Consider the following 6,508-nt stretch of genomic DNA (forward strand, 5'->3'; position numbering starts at 1 on the left):
GCAGCTTACAGTTAATTGTATTAAAATGTTTCCTCCATGATGCCATCAATTTCCTGGTGTTAGTTTCAATCCAGTCATTAATCACCAACCAATCTGTATAAAATGTTTTTCTTTAAGCTGCTGTGGTATGCAGTTTGCAGAAGAGCCTGGATAACCTCCCCACCTGGAACCTCCCCACAGTCCTGAATGTCTTCATTGTCTTCCAATTTGGAGCTCTAGCATACCTCCATAGTCATGTAACTATGGTCGAGTCCTCAGCCTCAGCTCACTAAGCCTGAAATCCCCTGCCTCTCTCTCTCTCTCTCTCTCTCTTCCTTTGTTACTCCTTCTAACTTACATTTTCAATTGCATTTTTGGTCACCTTAATTTCATTTTAAGTGACCCCTGATTCAATTTTTTTTTTCAGATCGAACACCTTTTAAGTGCCAGGGGATGTTTTGGTCCATTAATGTAGAAGTGCATTTACAAAATTGGGAACAGTCAAACAAGTGAAGATTGGACAGGAACAAGTATGAGACTAAAATCTACTTGGGGAAATTCTTTCATTGTGCAGGTAATTCTCACTCCAATTTGTTCAATGATGGACTGCCACAGACCGGAACCATGTCATCACTTCACTGGCAATGGAAAGAGATAATAATGCAGTGTTGCTACCAGGAATATCCCTAATTAGCAAACCATTTCATTACACAGCATTATTACCAGAGATGAATTGGCCTTTTTTTAAACAGGCATTTTAATCAGATAAATATCTCCTGGGACTTTATTCAGTATTTTAATAATAGAGTAGGATTTGAGTTATTGGAATAGTCATTTAATAATCAACCTGAAATTGGATGTGCAAATGGCATCTAATAATCATAATTCACAAATTGTTTTTCTTTACATTTGACTGAATAAGAACGTAAAGTTTTAGCAACATATTCCTTGTGGTTTTTGAAGTTTAAGATATAACCTATACAGACTTTCCTTATTCTAATATATCCTAATTTTGAAGTATCATCTTCCAAAAGCATGAGCTATGATATCCCAAATTTCCATCTCCTTCATCGAATAAATCCAACTCTGTGGCTGCTACTTTATGTAGGTTTAATGTCCCGCATCGGACTTGTCAGCCACAAACGAGCCTGCAGCTGACGTGGACTTTTTACCCCCTCCATAAATCTTCGTCCGCGAAGCCAAGCCAAAGACAGAAAGAGACAAAGAAAACGGATAAACATTTTGCATAACTTCGCATCAGGACTTTCATAACGTTGAATAACAAAGCATTGACTCTATGATAGAGATATATAACGTATATAAAGAAGTTCAAACTTTAAAGAGATACATAACAATATTTAAAGAGAGAAAAATTCAGAAAAATTTCTTGTGCTCACACTTCCTTCATATCTGGTTGAATCATGAGTAAGTTGTTAGTCTGGGTGGATATTATGACATATTACATCATAGTCACTATGGTAATACTACAAACAATATTTTTTTCTTAAAGAGATAGGCAGAAAATTAACTAAGAATAAAAACAGAATGTTTTAACCCTCTCAACCTATATTGTAATGAACAGAATTAATCCAGCCTGATTAGAATATTATTGAAGTCATGTTGGATGTGTCAAGGTAATAGTGGAATCCTCAACTCAAGATAAATACAATCTGCTGGAGGAACTCGGTGGATTTAACAGCATCAGTCCTCCCATGATGTCATAGGCCAATTTAACAACCCCCTAGAGTATTTTCCTGTCCCGAGAGATGGCACCTCCATACCAGACAGTGATGGAACTGGCCAGAATGTTCCTCACGGTACACCTGTACAAGTTTCTGAGAGTCTTTCGTGATATATTGAATCTCCATTGGTGAGCCTTCTTCATGATTGCATGGATATGGAGGTTCCAGGACAGATCCTTGAAGATGATAACATCCTGAAATTTGAAGTTCTTGACCCTCGCCACTGCTGAACCCTCGACGAGGTCTGGTTTGCATTCTCCTGACTTCCTCCTGAAGTCCGCAATCATCTCCTTGGTTTTGCTAACATTGAGTGTAAGGTTGTTAGTGTGACACCACTCAACTAATTTATTTATCTTCCTCCTATTCACTTCTCATTGCTGTTTGTGATTTGGCTGACAGCCATTGGTGTCATTGGCAAATTTGTAGATAGCAGTGGTTTTGTGCCTGTCCCCACAGTCATGGGTGTATAGTGAGTTGTGCAATGGGATAAGTACACATCCTTGAGGTACACCTGTGTTGATAGTTAGTAAGGAGGAGATGTTGTTTCCAATGCATACTGGATGTGGTCTTCTGATAATGAAGTCAAGGATCCTGTTGTAGAGAGGAGTGCAGAGGACCAGGGTTTGGAGCTTTATGACCACCACTGAGTGAATAATGGTATTGAAAGCTGAGTTGTAGTCTATGAAGAGCAGCTGTATGTATGAGTTGCTGTTTTTGAAGTGATCCAGAGCTGAGTGAAGAGCCAGTGACATTGCGCCTGATGTGGAACAATTGAGATGATGGGTGAATTGCAGTGGGTACGTGTTAATTCTGGCCATTACTAACCTCTCAAAGCATTTACGGTAATCGCAGTAGATGTTAGTGTTCTACACATTTGGCTTGTGCCATAATTAGTATGTAAAAAAGAGGCACTTTGAATGGTGATTAGCTTTTCAAATGGAGCATAACAGGTTTCCAAATTCAATTAAAATATGGTAATCTTATAAATTGCAAAAGCCCCAATTGCAAGAAAACCGTCACTTTTTTGTTGGTTTTGCATTAAACACAGCACAAGCACTGATGTCCTTGGTGTTCAGATAGATATCCATTACATGGTGAGTGGGCGTATTTCGATGAAGGGTGTAAATTTGGCACCTGTTCCTCTTGATGTTGTTCTCCTGTAATAACTGCATCCAGACTTTGCAACGTGACCTCAAGATGACTGAGTATGGGTATGCTTACTGTCACAGGTAACTTAATGACAATCACCTACAGTTATATAGCATCTATAACATAGCAAGTATGGAAGCATCAATAAAATTTGTCATTTGTAGCATCTGCAGTTTCAAGCATGTCTCTTACAAATGGCTGAAGTTTGTAATTGAAACCCAAAATTATTTGACCTCAGGTATTAAAGTGGACCTGAGGTTACTGCATAAACTAAAACAAATACAGCTCTAAATGTTTTTCAACTCACTTTGCAAAGTGTGAGAAGTCAATTACAGAAAGAAGCAATGCCACAAGCAGCTAGTCTCACCCCAAGAGAGCCTACCTTATGGCTTACAAGTTGCATATTTTTTTTGCAGACAAAGTTCCAGGTTTCTAGACTTTCATCTTGTAAGTACAAGTTGCTTCGAATTCTCTTGGATTCATTAACCAGGGCCATGTCTCTTTCCCAGTGGCTAATAGTCTTTTACTGTCTTTGCCAAATAAGGAGTTAATTATCAGTCCTTGTATTATAAACAAGAGAATAGAATATGGTTAGTCCCTTCTCTCCCAGTCAACATTTTAAAACTCACATTCTCACAGGGAGAACTTTAAGTCAATAACAAAGGAGTTCTCAGGATGTGAATATTGGTGAGAAGACCAGCACTTATTATCCATTCTTCATATCCTTGAGCAGGAGATGGTGAACTACCTGCCTGAACCTTTGCAGTGATGCAGTTAGTGGGGAGATCCAATAATGGTACACCTCAGTGCTGAACTCCAATAGCACATGACTTGCAGAGGAATACAGGTTCCAGATAATAGTTGCCCTTTTCCTGAACTTTTATATTGTGCGAAGTACCTTCAAAGAATGTTGTCAACGCCAAAGGAAATGCTAATCATACCAAATTGACTCGTTATGCACACAGTTTTATAACTCCAAAGGAAATGGCCCAATGACAACTTTTGTCAAGTCAAATATTTCAGTAACAATTGCGTCCAGAGTAGATTCTCAACCATCCCTTCCCACTCACATCCCACCTTAAGCAATGCCTCACTAATCACAAGTAAATAAGTAAAAACACAAAATGCTGGAGAAGGTCAACAGGTCAAACAGGGTCCTTAATGTAGCAAAGGAAAAGATTCAGAACTGACGTTTTGGGTTTGAGCCCTTCATCAAAGTATGTGAAAACATCGGCAAGTATCTGAACAAAAGAGTAGGAGGAATCTAATCGCAAAGCACCCATGGCATAGGGATTACTTAAGGTGGTATGTGAGTGGAAAGAAAAAGGTTGAAAACCACTGCCCTAGACACTTTGAAGAGAGCTGCTGGAGCTTTCTTGAGAGTATTTTCCTTTTTTCTGTATTATCCCACTCATAATATAAAGTGCAAGATATAGGGTTTATTTATTTATTTAGACATACAGACCCATTCAAGTCCTTGAGCCTGTGCTGCCCCAATACCCTAAGTGACCTGCATTCCGGTATGTTTTGAAGGGTGGGAGGAAAACAGAGCACTCGGAGGAAACCTATGCAGACACAGGGAGAATAAAAAAACTCCTAACAGACAGCTCCAGATTAGAAACCCGGTTGCTGTTGCGGGAACAGTATTGTGCTTTTCTTAATTTGCAATTATTGTGGAGGTAGATAATGTTAAGGAGAGGGAGAGAGCAATTGAGGAGTCCATTTATTGAAAAGCTGCATGTACCTGTCCATGGCTTTGTCCATGGGCAAGAGTAAATGAGCCACAGATGGCAATAGCCATGTAGAATTTATAATTGGGATGCTGTTGGGAAGGATCTTTGGTGGACAAAGATTGCAAGGAGAGGGGGTTTGTGTGTCAACATCTGGCCTATCCTGCATGTGGAAAGTTGTTCTCTCTTCCACTGAGATCTACATCAATGTTGGTTGCCAGTTCATTATTATTTTTCATGTATTGGCATTGATGGAGAGCATTGATGAGCTATTCAGCTATGGTTACCACATTTTCCTCACTTTTCCACCATGCCCAGTTACATCTGACAACATAAAATTGCTAGACATCATACCGCTGATTGGAACTGATTTTGTGGATTAGCTTGACTTTTCCTCTTCATCTTTCCAGCATTTCCTGACGCAATCTTCTATATTCCCCATTTCAGATGGGTTTTCATCTATACCCTTCAAGAACTGAACTGATCTGGCCTCAATGCAGAAACCCAATTCAGATGAAACATTGAGTGGAGCATAAAAGTCTGCAAACATTGTGATTGTAGCAAAAACACAAAAAATGCTGGAGGAACTCAACAGGCCTCACAGTGTCCACAGGAGGTAAATATATGCAACCAAAATTTTGGGCCTGAGCTTTCCTTCGAGATATGGTGCAAGTACAAAGTACTTTGTACTATCAAGTCAAAGCATTGGTACTTTAACCATTGGACTTTTTGATCTTTTGCAATTCTACATTTGTTCCATATTAAACAGAATTATATTATACTGTAGTAAATCTCCCCGACAACTGGATTTGTAATGGTTGGGTGAGCAGAACCACTTTTTATAGGAATCCTCACAGCTACACATCAGAACATAGCAGGATCACAAATCTATGTGCGGTTTTAATATCTGAAGCTCCTTTAGGAATCATTTGAAAATACTTCTCTAGTAAATTGATGACACATCTATTAGCAGAGGATAGGTTTGTGTTCGACCAAAGATAATTTCAGGTTGAAAGAACAAGCTCTGTCGCAGAGATAGAGTCAGAATATATTAAGAGAGAGGGAGACTTTTATGCCACGTCGTCCAATTTACCGCCCCAGATAAGAATGATAGTCTGCAGCAGGCACACAACAAAGGGACTATCAGCCAACATTTATTTTTGGATCAGAGAGGGAATGACACACTTTCAAGCATCAACCATTCTCTCAACAATGGGAGAAAGCCTTCACTGTGCATTAAAGCACCTTCCTAAAATGGGGTCATTCTGTCTCATTGTACCATTATTTCAGGAGTGAGGGAGAAAGCCTTCATCATACAGTGTCTCGTATCAGCCGGAAAAAACACCTTAACATCAATAAAGAGAGGTGGCCTTTCAGATTTCAGATTTATTTCCAGAGTATATACATGATATCACATTCAACCCTAAGATTCTTTTCCTGCGCATTAGGCAGAATTACCATTAATTGGTCGTGCAATAAAAAATATGCACAATGTACACATGCAAAAACATAAAGAAATGAAAACAAACTGTGCAATACAGAGAGAATAAATCAATAAAGTACAAAAATAAGAGATCCTAAATGAGTCCCTGATTGAGATTGTCGTTGAGGAGTCTGATGGTGGAGCGGGAGCAGCTGTTCCTGAACCTGGTGGTGCGAGTCTTGTGGCACCGAGACCTCTTTCCTGATGGCAGCAGCGAGAACAGAGCGTGTGCTGGGCAGTGTGGATCCTTGATGTTTGGTGCCGATCTCCTGCAACAACACTCCCTGTAGATGTTCTCTATGGTGGGCAAGGTTTTCCCTGTGATGTCCTGGACTGTGTCCACTACCTTTTGGAGGGCTTCACACTCAGGGGTGTTGGGTCCCCATTACCAGATGCTGCTGGTCAGCACACTTTCCACCACACAT

The sequence above is a fragment of the Narcine bancroftii genome, chromosome 5 (genome assembly GCF_036971445.1).
Source record: "Narcine bancroftii isolate sNarBan1 chromosome 5, sNarBan1.hap1, whole genome shotgun sequence".
Lineage (NCBI taxonomy): Eukaryota > Metazoa > Chordata > Chondrichthyes > Torpediniformes > Narcinidae > Narcine > Narcine bancroftii.